Below are 15,812 nucleotides of genomic sequence, written 5' to 3'. Positions count from 1 at the left end.
ATAGTTTCGGGACATGTGTAATAATCTAAATCATATCCTTTCCGTGTTAAATACTCCTCTAAAATACTCTCTCTCTCTCTCTCTCTCTCTATATATATATATATATATATATAATATACATGTTCATATCGTATTAAATAAAGTAACAAAGATCATGTCGTGAGTCTTTGCTCAATTTTCTATTCTAAACTGTACTGTTGTGAATCTATACCCAAGGACCAAGTTCTAAAAGTTTATTTAAACTATCTCCTCTTTCAAATTATACTTCTGAAATAGATATATTTCAATGAAAAATATGATGTAATTGTGGAAACTTTGAGAAAAGCTCTTCAAGTTTTCTCAAAGCAGGTCAAAAATATAATTTATGAATCAATATTAGGACATAACAACAACCTTCATAAAATACCATAACCCCGTTAGCAAATCAATTAGTCCAAGACATAAAGGAAATGAAATTTAAAAATTTGGAGTTTTAAACTCTAACTTTAATATCAAGTTTTGTAATACTTTTGAAACTATGAACGTGGGATGAACAAATTTCTCTCACTAAATTCTTACGTACTTGAGAAGAAGAAGAAAAACCTTGAAGGGAACACCTTGAGAATGCATTGTTTGAGATTCTACACTCTGTTTGAGAAGAAGAAGAAAAACCTTGAAGGGAACACCATTATTTCAGATGAGGTAAATTTGCTAACTAAGGTCTGGTCTAAACTAGCTAAGTATTGAATAAATATAGGTTCAAAAATCCGAGGTGTTGTATTTTACATGTTCCCTTTACTAACTATAGTTGTTTCAATTTGCTTATTCAATTTATCACATCATGAGAAGTCTTTCATTTTCATTCAATCCTCTATTTATAATAATGACTAAATAATAAAATAAATTCTTAATTAATATTTTATTAATGAGAGTGACAAGTCAACACGAGCTACGTAAAATAAAATTAATGAAAAAAGTATAAACATATCCCCGAACTATCTTAAATGGTATATATATATATCCTCCGTTATACTTTGAGTACGTATATACCCATGTAGTTTATATTTTGGGCTATATATACTCTTAGCCCAAACAAAATGACAGGTCGCATGATCTCAAGATATTTGCCAAATTTTAATTTATTTTATACCCAAAAAATTTAAAAACCCACACAACAATTCATTACCCAAACTCAATTATACCTGATTCCCATTTTTTATTTTTAAACTAGAAATACCCAGCAATGCAGGGACCCTTTTTTTCATCACCGTCAACATTGAATCCACCTTCACTGTTGCCCCTTTATCATCAACACCCTTTCTCCATTAACACCATCTTAACTCCCTCTCTATACTCCATTCAAACCACCGGCGACATAAGCTCAACAAAACTACAAACTCCAAGTATCAATCTTCACCGGAAGCTCTAGTGAAGAGCCAAACGCCACTACCAAATAACTGAAAAACCTAATACCAACAGACACAAACAACAACACCAAATCGATCGAACCTACCGGAGCTCCGCGCTCCAGTCACGAGTGAATAAATTGGGTTTGGATAATCAATTTTTCAATCAAAGATCAGTTAATTAGTGAAACTTATAAGTAATCACTAAAACTGATCAAAGTTTGTCGTGGAAGATTTGTTCAAAGAAATTTGTAAAGACTGCTATGAATAAGAGATTTATCGATTCGGGATTCATTGAACAAATTGGTTACATTGGGATGTTGTTTTGTTGAGGCAATTTTTATTTCGGATTAGGTTTTAATTCAAGTAGGTAATAAAGTTGGGTGGTCTTTATGTTCCGGGTATAAAATAAATTAAAATCAGGTAATGTCTTGAGATCATGCCACATGTCATTTCGTTTGAGATAAGGGTACATACAACCCAAAATATAGGCTATATGGCTATATATGTACCCAAAGTATGACGACAGGGATATATATGTACCCAAAGTATGACGACAGGGGTATATATGTACCCAAAGTATAACGGAGGGTATATATGTACCATTGAAGATAGTTTGAGGGTATATTTTTACTTTTTTTCGTAAAATTAAACATTACCCAAAGTATAACGGAGGGTATATATGTACCATTGAAGATAGTTTGAGGGTATATTTTTACTTTTTTTTGTAAAATTAAACATAAAGTTTATACATACTAAGTGAATGTGTACCATAAAAATAACATTAGATGTTGTGATAAATTCATAAATTAATTATTTTTCTTAAAATATTGATGACTTAAATAAATATTTAGAAATATCTATATTAAAAAAATAAATATTACATATAATAAAGGTATTACACAAATAAAGGAATAAAAATGTCAAGAATAAAATAGATATTGCATAGAAAATGGGGTAGGGGGAAAATACGTATTATTTATAATTAAGGAGAGAGTTTGATTTCCAAAATAAAATTGAGGGATGTAAATAATTTTTAACCTAATTTTGGTTAAAACTAGTTGTGACTTGCAAAGATAAAATATATTTTGGTGATTACTGTTTGAAGTTTAGTTATCTAAAAAAAGGAAAAGTTGCACTACTTTCTTCTCACTAAAATTTGCAACATTTTCATATACATTAAGGAGCGTGTTTCTCTCCCACTTGAAATCCACTCCAGATAGGCTGCAGATTCCGTCTATAACTTGTAAGATCTCTCGTTTTCCTCTCTGTACCTTTTCATCTCTCAATTTTACTTTTGGTGGGCAAGCTAATTCTAAATTGAACCCCTTAAATTAAAATTGTTCATTTTTCTTACTTAATATTTGGAAATTTGATATGATTCTAATTCATTAGTTTATTTAGGCCAATTGTATTTCAGAATTCAGTTGTAATTCATTAGTATTTTCCTTAAGCATTTTCATAGTTGACAGTTAGTTAAAAATAGTTAATCTGTTTTAGTGTTATGAAGGGGAACGTGACTTAGCACGTGATACCTAACTTTCCCTCCCCTTAGCAGGATTTCATATGAGGAATTGATTATCCATTGTAATAGTCATTCAGAAATTGCACAGTGAAATACAATCTCCTTCTTCCTTCTCTTGTTACAGAATTCCCAATTGGGGCACTAGAAGTGAGGTGTTCAAGAGTAATTCTTGTCATTTAATCTTTAGGCTACTTTCTAACAGCTTACAATTTTATTAGAATTCTAGGCTGTATAAGAAGTCGACAAAGGGTACATGATATAGACACCACCTACTAGTTTACTTATTTTAGCTTAATTGTAACATATGAGTGAAACAAGTTGCCTAACGTATTTCAGTGAAGTATTTACAGAGTGAGTAAATGAGTCAGAGATTTTCATGTGGAAAACACCTGACTCAAAAAGGTGTCAAAAATAACAACTTGTACCTCTACAAAATTTCACCCCAAACATCACTAATCAAACTTTGAGATTCGACAAATGACAAATTACAAGACTTATGTAATCTAGGAATTATAAACTCTAACTCCTACACAACACATATCATAAACCTCCCAAGGTATGTGATCCCAAGTCTACGAGTTCCCCAACATGAAGACAATAATCCTAATTCAGTTTATTATTCACTAAAGCTAATATTACATCAATATTAAAACTCAAGAACCAAACCAAATATATAAAACTAAGACAAATTACTTTTTAACTAGTAGAAACAGGTTCAACTACGTGTTCCCTCAAGCTGTGAACTACTAAGTCAATTTATCAATTTCCTTTTTCTTTGTAAGTGCATGAGTGACTTTGCAAGTCACTCTCTCTATTAAACACAAACTCTTCAAAGAGTCCTTCATCAGACCCAACTTCTATCTTAGGTCAAACTCTCAATTCTTTAGAGTTTTATGCGAAGTAAAACTTCTTCTTCAACTCAAACTCTCTTCTCTTTACGTGTTGTAATCAAACTCAAAATCTTTCATTCTACATGTGATGTTCATCTTGAGTTTATTAGAAGTACATGCTTATCCATTCCTGAAATCAAGCAATCTTGTCTTCATGTATTAGTGGACTTGATTCCGTATATTAGTGGACTAGATGAGCAACATGTTTCATTCATTTGGCAATCATCAAAACTTCAGATCCTAACAAATTTCCTCTTTTTGATGATGACAAACCACTGTCTTTGTGTATCCACGATATTTTTCCTAAAGGCACTTAAATAAGAGACACTAGAATGAAATAGGTTAGTCATTGAGTTATAATTATTGCACAACCACTTCTTCCCCATTTTGACATCACCAAAATGCCGCTTAAAATAATTTAAGGCTATGAGCAAGTGTTTAATAATCCATGGACAGTGGAGCTATCACTAAGACAAGCAAAACTAGAATGAAAGGATTAAATGATGCATTAAAGAGTGCAAGAACAAGATACAATATAGAAAAAAGTACTATTTCATTAAAGTTCAAATATGATTAATATTCAAATATGATTAATATCAAACTAACACTTTAAGACACTAAGATGTGGAGGAGGAAGGAGGAGCAGATAGAAGTAATTGGGTCAGCCTGTGCACAGTATGAACATTTTTAGAACATCATAAGAAAGATCGTCTTGAAGAGAATCGATGCGAGCAAGAAGAGTTATTCTCTCAGCCTTATGAGGAGTATGTGTAGCCTTCAATTCAACATTTTTTTTATTCAGAGCATTCCTTAATCATTGCAGGGGGTTATTACCATGCCTTATTAAAGGAGGTAGATCCATGTGATTCATAGTGCCAATCACATCTTTAGTGGTCTACAACAACCATACTTAAATTGGTACAGATACTCTTCAAACACAGGGGCAAGTCAAAAAGCATAGGGAGGAGTATGTCTGTTGTCATCTTTAAGTAGAACTAGATGCATGTGCTTGATTACCAACCTAGGTAAGTCAATTTTAACCTCAGTATCCAAAAGATTCATGTGAGTCAAATCAAGAAAATTAGCCTCAGTGCGACATTTTTTTTAAGGTATGAGAATTTTGTGCACCATATCAATGTAAAGCTGATGCAGGGGTGTCATTTTTCTCTTAAGGGATCGACGATGGTGTAGGAGATGTGGATCACTAGAGAATTCCCTAGATATTTCTAGAACGGATACAAAATTATCTAGGGGTCTATTCAAATTTCACAAAATGTCACCAACATCCTATGGAAATATTTAGAATCCTAGCAATATCTTCAGTTATTAGGTGAATAGGTACCCCTTTCACTATTATAGAGAATAAATCTCTTCTTTCAGTACCATTGGTGTAGAATTTATACACCTCTGATTTACCAAATTTTCTTTGAAAGTTCCCTTGAAGAAATAGATGAGACCACCCTTGGGCCTCCAATTTAGTTAACAAGATAGCCATAACAGGACTACTAAAGCTAGTAACTACACGACTATGAATAAGTTTTCTCTTTTAAAAGTGTAGATGATGGGACAACTATAAATCAGAAGCCTCAGGTTTCAATATTCTTAACTTCCTTATCTTTCTTAGTGGAGGCATCTAATGTTGCCTCAGAATAAGAAGTATCAGAAGGAACAGGTTTGCTAACATATTTCTTAGGAAGAGAAGTAGATTTGGACTTAGGATATTTGGAAGATGTAGAGGGTTTAGTCTTGGCTTTATACTTGGGATCATAGGAAGAAATATGGGGAGAGAAGGATTTTGGAATGGTACGATTGACAATCTTACCCTTACACATATTACGAAGTAAGACATCTTTTGAGGAGGGAGTAATGAATGGACTACGTGGTACATGGCATTTTTTCTTACTGGATCTAAGAGTTTCAAACATATTTACCTCCTCTTTTTGCTTTTTCTTATGAGTATGGGGAGTTTTGGGTGAAGCAGATAAAGTACAAGGTTCAGCCAAGGATTCTTTCTTATCAACAAGAATTGGAGAGGGTGATCACTTTTTGTTGGGTTGAGATCTAGCCCTTCTTGGAATAAGATTTGCAATTGAAATGTCATCAGTGTCAATTATTTAGAGAGAAGGCACATTAATGACAATGGGATTTGGTACAGAGAAAAAACAAGGGTCGACTAAGGATTAAGAAAACAGATTTTTGAAATTTGTCCAAGCAAAAAAATTGAGAACTTGATTGGAATACTTGAAGGAATGTGGAATTCAGTATTTTCACTTTAGTGAACAACCTATTGGGAAGATTCAAATTCATTTAGAGGGATGGATTTTTGAGCGTTAGATGAGAATGAGAAAGCTATGAGTGGTTTTGAGCAAATGGCCGATAATGAAAGGAAGAGAGAAAAAGAGAAATCTGGTGAGCAAGCAATTTATAGAGGGAATGGTGAGTTGTATATAAAAAGGAAAAAGGTAGGAAGTTAAAAATAAAGGAGATGGAGTAATTATGTTCGAAAAGGAGATGATGTAAAAGTGTCGGTGTAGCAATGATGGGAAAATGGTGGTAGCTTTTTAAAAAAGGTCAAACTCTTGATATTTGGTGGTTATTTTTAGTATTAGAACAATCAATACTTAGACTATATGCACTCAGCTATTTCAAATTATGTGATTTAAGTAGGTAATATAGAATCATACCTGAAAACTAGAAATTATGGACTTGATCACTTGTATGGTCCAGCATCTCTGCACCATTTAATACACAGTTTAATCAAATCAATCAAAAAATTCTGGACTGAGGACATACAACTAAATATGTAAGACTTGATTAATCAACAAATATAGCCAAAAAATGTAAGCAAGAACAAGATTAACTAGTCAATCATTGGAGAGGATTTATGCAATCTTAATCATTCCCAATTCTAACCAATTCCTTTCAAAAATGTTCTCTACTTAATACCATAGTAAAAATATCTATAATTTGATCTCCAGTTGAAGAAAACATAGTGAGATAAGACCTTTTCAATATTTTTCCTAAGAAAATTATGTCATATATCAATATGTTTAGTTCTTTTATATTGCACAGGATCTTTTACAATGTTGATGGCACTAGTATTATCACAAAAAATTAAAACACAACCAACATCCATGCCAAAGTCCTTGAGTTGTTTCTTAATCCATAAAAATTGAGCACAACAAGATCCAACAACAATATACTCAACCTCAGCAGTAGACAAGGCTACATAGTTTTGCTTCTTAGTGGACTAGGAGATCAAACATGATCCAAGAAAGTGTGCCATACATGTGGTGCTTTTACTGTCCACTAAATAATCTGTATAATGAGCATCAACATATCCTACCAACTTAAAATTGATTCCTTTTAGATACCAAAGACCAAGATCAGATGTTCCTATAAGATATCTCAAGATCCTTTTCACAAATTTAAGATGATATTCCTTAGGATCTGCTTGAAACCTTGCACATAAGACAACACTAAAGACAATGTCAGATATACTTATTATGAGATATAGTAGTGACCCAATCATTCTTTTCTATAGCTTGTGTTCCACACACGGATATGTTTTATCCATGTCCAATTTTGTGCCAGCGGCAATAGGAGTGCTTATCTCCTTTTCTTCCTCCATAAAGAATCTCTTGAGTAGTTTTTTCACATACTTTTGCTGATGAACTAGTATACCATCAATATTTTATTTGATTTGCAATCCTAATAAGAAGTTGAGTTCTCCCATCATGCTATCGTAAATTCACTATTCTTGAATTTTGCAAAATCTCGAGTCATATTAATATTTGTAGAGCCAAGATGATGTCATCTACATAAGAGTATTGTCAATTTTACCTCTTGTGTTCCCATGCTCTAGAAGGAATTTCAACAATCTTCATACCAAACCCTTAGAGCTTGTTTCAATCCATACAAAGCTTTGTCAATCTTGTACATATGGTTAGGAAAATCAACATTTTCAAGCCCAGGTAGTTGCTTTACATATACTTCCTCTTTTAGTTAACCATTTAGGAATACACTTTTTACATTCATTTGATTCAAGACTTACCACAGGGGAAAAAGTCTCATCATAGTCTATGCCTTTCTCCTGATTGTATCCTTGAACCACTAGTTTTGCCTTGTTCCTTGTAACTGTTCCATATTTATCCACTTTGTTTTTGTACACCCACTTGGTTCTAATTATAGTCCAATCTTATGAGGGTAGTACTAGATGCCAAACTTTGCTTCTTTTAAACTGGTGAAGCTCCTATTGTATGTCAATGATCCAATATGCATCAAGAGGTGCTTCATTCACCTTTTTGGTCCAATCACTGCTAAAAAATTTTGAAGGCACATAAGTTCCTTAATCTATATCTGGTGGTGATACCAGAAGTAAGATCAGTAGGAACATTCTTAATTGGATGACGTCCTTGATGTTTGTAGCTTTTTGGAATCAACCTTTGTGAGCTACTAGGCTCACTATAAGTGACTTGAGCTGGAGTTGCTGGTGGTTTAGTTTCCCCAATCAATGTGCCTCCAGATTGTTCTATAGTTAGAGCAGGTTGTATAACCTGTTCTTTCTTCTATTTTTTAGTTCCACTTTCATCCTGCATGTTAGTATCAACACAAGATTCATAAAAAACAACATACATACTTACCTCAACACAATTTGTCCTTTTATTCAAGACTCTATAAGTTTTACTACGGTGAGAATACCCTAGGAAGATTCTCTTGTCACTTCTTATATCAAGTTTTCTCATATTATCTTTTCCATTATTATGGATAAAACATTTACAACCAAAGATTCTTAAATGGGAAATATTAAGTTTTCTGCCTTTGAGTAATTCATAGAAAGATTCTAAAATAAGAAATATTAGGTTTTCTGCCTTTGAGTAATTCATATGAAGTCTTTTCTAGGATGGGCCTAACTGTGTATCTATTCACAATATAACTAGCGGTACATATGGCCTAAGCCCAAAGAATTTTTGCACAATTTCCTACAAGCATCATTGTTCTAGCCATATCTTCTAAAGTTCTATTTTTTGCCTTTCTACTACTTCATTTTGTTGTGGTGTTCTAGGAGTAGAGAAATTATGATATATACCATTTGTTGTGCAAAATTTCAGATCTTATGGAAATTAGGAAAGTGCCTATCTTCTTTTCTATTTTCATAATAAAAATATAAAAAAACATCAAAAGCATCTTCCATGGAAGCCAAAAATAGTGTCCAGGTAAACCTAGAATAGTCATCAACAATTACAAAAACATACCTTTTGCTTCCTTTGCTTTGTACTCTCGTTGGTCCACAAAGGTCCATATGGACCAAGTCAAGAGACTTAGTTGTATTGACATGGTTCTTTGGTTTGAATAAAGATCTTACCTATTTCCTCCATACACAAGCACCACAAACCTGTTCTTTTTCAAACTTGGTTTTAGGCAAGCCCAACACCATGTCTTTAGAATTTAGTTTGTTTAGTTTTTTCATATTTGTATGACCAAGTCTTTTATGCCAAAAGAGGGGATCATTTTTAATTTCACTTAGGAAAGTTAGTCTTGTCCCAGGCATCCTCATGATATCAACTTTACACTACAAAAAAAGTGATTATTACCTGATGATTTTCATAAGGATAATACGGTAAAATCCTCAAGTAATTTGATTACATGTGAATTTTCTTGCTAATTTTAATCCAAAGAAAAAACCTTCATAGATAATTATTACCCGCGAATTTAGAAAATCCTTAGGTAATTTAGCTGAGGAAATAAATTCGTAAGTAAGTTATTTGTGGATTTATTTGCGATTAACTATCAAAATTTTGCATGAATTATTTGATAAAATTTCTTAAAAAAAGGATTTTACTTGTGGACTTCCACAAAAAAATTCACAAATTATTTCCCATGAATATTCTCAAGTAAATTCGAAGGAAGATTAGAGGTGAAAATTTCTAATTAACAAAAGGAAATTTCTTGTAGATATTTATTAAACTATTTCGCAAGAAAATTCATATGAAATGCCCCAAGTAAATCCTCAAGAACAAATTATCTCAAGAAAAATTTTCATAAATATTTAGCATGTACATCCCCATGGAAATTTCCAAGTGATAATTCACATGTAATTACTAGAAATATTTCACAATTAGTCAAAAATCTATTCAAAACCTCCAATAATTCTCAAAAACATCATTCAATACAAGTGTAATGCAAACTGTTACAACTAACAAAAAAAACATAATTCATAACATCCATATCAATAATATATGATAATTAAATAGTCCATAACATAATATTTCAAACTTTATATTATTAAATGGTCCATAACATAATATTTCAAACTTGAATCCTCAATAAAACTACCAACCATCAGGGTTAGAATCACTTTCATTCATGCTATCAGGATTAGAATCACTTTCATTCACATCGTCAGAGTCATCATCACTTTTATCCTCATAAGCTTGGTTGTCGTCTTGAGATGGACGTTCATCATTTGAAGATGATTTCTTATATACATGTTTCATCAAAAAGTCCAGTTCCTTTCTCATTATCTTATTTTTGTATCACTCATTCTGCAACTAACCATACAAATCAGCATTTGAAGCATTAACCTGAGACTTAATCATCTCATCAATTTCTTTCAAACTCATTCTGCATAACGATATGCTAATTCAGGCCATAAAAAGTGCTAAAAAATATATTATTGGCATATATTATATTATATTATAGTATCAAATAAAAGCATAACAATCAACAAATACAAATATGTATTATCATATAAAGCATCATTCCAAGCGAGTTCTTCAGATAGGATTTCTACGCCCATTCAAATAACATTCTATCTAAATTAACCAACTAGAAATCTGTGCTCCTAAAGTCAATTAGCCACTCAAATATGCTCTGCTAAAATGATTCAATCTGACATTTAATTCTCCCTTCATTAGTTTTTTTTTTTCAAATTAAGAACTGAAAGAAGTAGAATAAGAAACAAGCAATATATGATCAGTGAAGTAGAACCTAATTTTGTACCTATCAGTCTTGGTCCTTGGATCCTTACCTTGAACAGTTGATTATTTGGTCATATTGAATTGGAACATTAGGATGTGTGCTTCATCTATTTCCTACCAGGTTAATTTTATATAGATTCACCAGGCAGAAATAAGAGTATTTCAATACAAAAAATATACGATCAGTATAGCTTTAAGAAGAGGATATAATAATTATTGTGACAGAGGATTTATGTGTACTGAAACCATAGACACAGAAGAGTGGAATTGAACGTCTTTCTTTATTCAGCGGGGGACCTTTGTGCCAATGTTATGTTGTCTATTATTTACTACTCTTTAGTAGTATAATTTTTTGTTGACAAGTAGCAAGTTATTGCAAATGAATTAAGAAATAAGGATGTCAGTGTTAAGTGGGGCATACATAAGTAATGAGGTAGAAAATCTATTAGATAATTCATTTTGTTTTGCAGGACAGAGTAACACGACTAATGAATTTAGTAGAATAATCGCTACCAATGATCTTAGCAGACAAAGGCTTTAATGTTTGGATTGACAATATCAGAGGAACAAGATACAACCTTCGCCATCTCAATCTTGATCCTAAAGATCCTGTATCATACAACCTTCGCCATCTCAATCTTGATCCTAAAGATCCTGTATCTCCTTCAACTCCACCTCAATCAATAATTTGTCCATTCTACATTTACAGTTAACATAGGAATATCGATCCACTTTGGTTGACCCAAATTATCATAATTAATTAACTAACAAGGCTGTCTATCCTAGTTTTAGGAAAAACACCAGTAAACAACTGACAACAAATCTTAATTTTACCAAAAAAACATGATGCAACATCAACATATAACAAAAATAATAAGTAATCACTCGTAACATCAGATTTATGCGAAGGATTGTAAAAATTAGGGATTTTCACATATGTCAATCCAAGCTCATAAAAACACACGAGATTGAAAGGTTCATCTCAAAATTCAAATCCAAATTGCACCAATTTCAAATCTAAGAATAAGATTAGGAAAAAGAAAAAGAGTAGAAGAAGATCATGATATTAGGACATTGAATTAAAAATGAAATCAAACCTGGATGGGCTCTTACGAATCCATCATTGTGAAACTTAGCCAGAGCACTTAGATGGATGATTTTATTGGGGATGATAGAGGAAGGTGTGGTGGCATGTAATCTTTTCATTGCATAATAATTCACCGAAGCTACGGTGGAGCGGACTTCACTGGTGGCTTAGAATGGAGTTTGTTGGTTGGTGGAGGCGGTGATGACGCTCGTGGCTGGTGCGTGCTAGTATTGGTTGTTGCATTGGTTTAAGAGGCAGGACTTTGGCAGCTGGGCAGCAACACTAGTGGGAGACGGCTGATGGAGGAATCCTCACTGGCAGTGGCGGATTTCGCCGGTAGGGATGGTTTTGTTTGGTTGGTCGGTATGAGAGAGAGGAGAAGGAGGAGCGACGATTGGGTGTTGGGCTTCATCGGCCGGTGGTAATGGGCAGTGGCGGTAGTTGATGGTGGTTATGGAGGTTTGTTGGTTTTTGAGAGAGAAATAAGAAAGAAGGGAGAGGGCGATTGTTTTAGGTAAAATGAGAATTAGGGTTTTGTGTTTTGTTTAAAGGGAAAGACAATGCTGATAGGATCTCAGTCGTTGGATTAATTTTGATTCACGACTGAGATTAAAATGGTTTAGAAGAAGGATTAAAATTGCACCTTCATTTAAAATTTAAACATTGGTATCAATTTGATTAAAATTAAGTATAAAAGTGGCTAGAAATTAAATGCATAGGGAAATTAAATAAGGTAGGTTGTCATAATAATAAATATTAAAATTAGACAATGTATTTGTAAATAATGGGCAAGTATAATTGCGGAAATATTTAACAAATATTAGCAAAATTATGTAAAATATTACTCCCTCCGTTTCAAAATGAATGACCTACTTTGACTTGGCACAAAATTTAAGAAAATAAAGAAGACTTTTAAATCTTATAGCCTTAAATTAAAGTTGTGTCAAATGTACCAAAATGTCCTTTAATCTTGTGGTCTTAAATATGCCATGTGGAAAGTTGAAATTAAAGTATTGCCAAAAAAGAAAAGGGGTCATTCTTTTTGAAACGGACTAAAAAGGAAAGTAGGTCATTCTTTTTGAAACGAAGGGAGTATATAATATAAAAAATAATAATATAAAAATAAATTATATATTTTCAAATCATGAATGTGATACGCCAATATTTATTTGATATCAAAATAATGCGTAAAAAATATTAATATTTAAAATTAATAATTTTGATAAAAATAACAACCTAAGAGAAGTATCGAGAGGTCAAAATTGGGTGTCAACAAACCACATTTTTTAGGACGGTTCTTAGCCATGTCAACAGAGTATCAACCGTCACAATAGCATATATATAACCACCCTAGTACGTGTTATATGAACAGTTGGTAGCCGTCCCAGCAAATTATAAACGGTAGCAATAACATATTTATAACGACCCTAAAACGTGTTATTAGAACGGTTGGTAGCCGTCTCAATAGCTTATCAACCATCGTAATAGCATATTTATAACCATCCAATAATGTGCATATAGGGATAGTTCACAACCGTCGCAACAACTTATAAAGCATCGCAATCTATACGAGATAATAACTGTCGTGATAGGTACTAATATAGTGACGGTTTTAGTCACCGTCGTAAACAACCGTCGCTTTAGAGCTATTGTATTTCGGTTTGGTTACGATTGCCATTTTCGTCAATCCAAAAATTGAAAAACCAAACCGATATTAAACAAGCAAACCGAAGCAAACCGAATGTCCACCCCAAATTTCATCAAGTATATGATTCTGAAACTACCTAATACTATCAACTCAATGCAAAATAAAGTAATTCTTATTTTATTTTGTAATAATTATACCTTATATCTCACACCAAACGACCCCTAAATGTATATTATATTGATATATTATATTATTGTGCGTAGTATGATGCCTTACAATTATATTAAAATAAATTTAACTGCACGTGTCTCGTACGTGTAACATTTGGTTATTTAAAATTAAATAACTTTGTCTATTACGGAGATTTTTAATAAAGTGTAAAAGTTCAAATCAGTTTTCAAAAATCTTTCACACTTTAATATAATAAGATAAATATAAATATAAATATATGCACATATATATTTTACCATCAGGAGTTCTAAGTGGTTGACAGATCATCACTTTGGTGTTTGCCATATAGTCCCGCTTTCCCTTGTTGCTACAGGCTAACAGAGACGCATCAATTTGAACCACATTTGTGTTACAATTATTTTTTATACATATATATTTAAAATCTTTCCTTATTTTTCAAGTCAAATTTTTACAAAATCATTGATTACATTTTTATTGTGTGTTTAAATTTTTTTAAAATCTGATACTTCTTACATTTTTCTTATTCTAACGATTTTATATTTATTTTTAGACTTTTCAAATCTTCTTAAAATCAAATTTAGTTGATTTAGAATTATTCAACTAATGAAAAAAGTATTAGTTGTCCGATGATTTCTAATAAGGAAAGGTATTTACTATAAATATATTTAATTAATTTCAACTCTTAAATTAGGAAAAAATGGTAAAATTCTGATAACTTTTAATAAGAAAAAGTTTTACCATAAATATATTTTATTAATTTTCAACTCTTAAATATTAGAAAAAAATAAAATGATGATTTTGTCTAAAGCAAAGACTTTTAATGAAGGGAAAAAAGTTCAAACAATATTTCTAAGGCCTTTTCACACTTTTAATATACTAGTTTAGCCACACGTGTAAATTTTAGTTATTTAAAAGTAGACAATTTTGTCTATTGCAAAGGTTTTTAATAAAGTGCAAAAAGTTTAAATCACTTCTCAAAAATCCTTTACACTTTAATATAATAATGTAAACATAACATATATTTTATTAAAATCACGTATATATTTTATCATCAGAAGCTTCAATAAATTTAATTTTATAAAATCACTTCGATATTATAAAAGAAAATATTCAGAGATTAATAAATCAAACATGTTAATAATACAATAGTTAGTGCATACCATGTTATGTACAAAATCAATTACTCCTTTAGTCCTTTGAGGTTGTTGCTTTACATTGAGAATATTTATCTCTGAAATCAACAATAAATACTTTCATATTGAATATATACGATGTAAAAGTTAAATCAAGTAAAGTCATCAAGCAATAATTATCTAGAAAAAAAATAGAAGAGAAAAGTAAGAAAAGCTTAAGGAGTGACCTATTATGGAGAGTAAATCTCATAACATCCGTGAAGTGATTGAAATAAAGGTTTAGATTGTGTTACACAGTTTAAATAAATATATACGATAAACATTTTTTTTTTTGTAAAATTTTTTATTGCAGTTCTTATTAGAATCTAATATTATTCGTAATATAGAGGATTATTAATTCTAGTACCTCATTGCCATTGTCCGTAATACACCTGTCTTATGTCCCTATGTTTATCTTCCAATATTTTCTTTTTCACGTATAAGGAAAAGAAATCCACCAAAATTAATTTCCTTAATACTTTTTACCATATATTTAGGAGATTTTATTTTATCAGAGTTTTTATTAATTGTCATTAATTCTGATGACTTCTAATAAGAAAAAGTTTTCTATAATTATTTAATTAATTTTTAAATTCTTAAATATTAAAAAAATAGTAAAAAGACTATACTTTTTATGAAGGAAAAGAAGTTCAAACAATATTTTTAAGACCCTTCACACTTTTAATATATTATAGATTATAGATATAGATATAGACTGTAGATAGATTATAAATTATAGATATATTTGTTCCTAATTTTTTTTCTAAACTTGCCATACGTACTTTTTTTTAATATGAATTTTGGTTATTACTTTTTTTTCCTTTCCATAGATAGGGTTTTCCCAAAAAAGTTGCGTAAGACTCCTAACAAAAATTTTCTCACATTACAAATATTTAATTCCTTTTAGTTATGAGATTCTTTTTTATCCGCCCC

At 31.4% G+C, this 15,812-nt stretch overlaps 1 long non-coding RNA gene across 1 annotated transcript in view; it reads left to right on the top strand.

Annotated features, from left to right (window-relative positions):
* The first annotated feature begins 2,522 nt into the window (after window positions 1-2,522).
* The window catches only part of LOC107844802, a 36,035-nt gene continuing 22,745 nt past the window's right edge, over window positions 2,523-15,812 (top strand). Inside the window, exon 1 of the long non-coding RNA XR_001666580.2 lies at window positions 2,523-2,631. This is a non-coding gene — a long non-coding RNA (uncharacterized LOC107844802). The remainder of the gene's footprint in view (window positions 2,632-15,812) is intronic.

This window comes from Capsicum annuum, chromosome 10 (assembly GCF_002878395.1).
Source record: "Capsicum annuum cultivar UCD-10X-F1 chromosome 10, UCD10Xv1.1, whole genome shotgun sequence".
Taxonomy (NCBI): Eukaryota; Viridiplantae; Streptophyta; class Magnoliopsida; order Solanales; family Solanaceae; genus Capsicum; species Capsicum annuum.
This window is presented reverse-complemented; position numbering and strand designations above follow the sequence as displayed.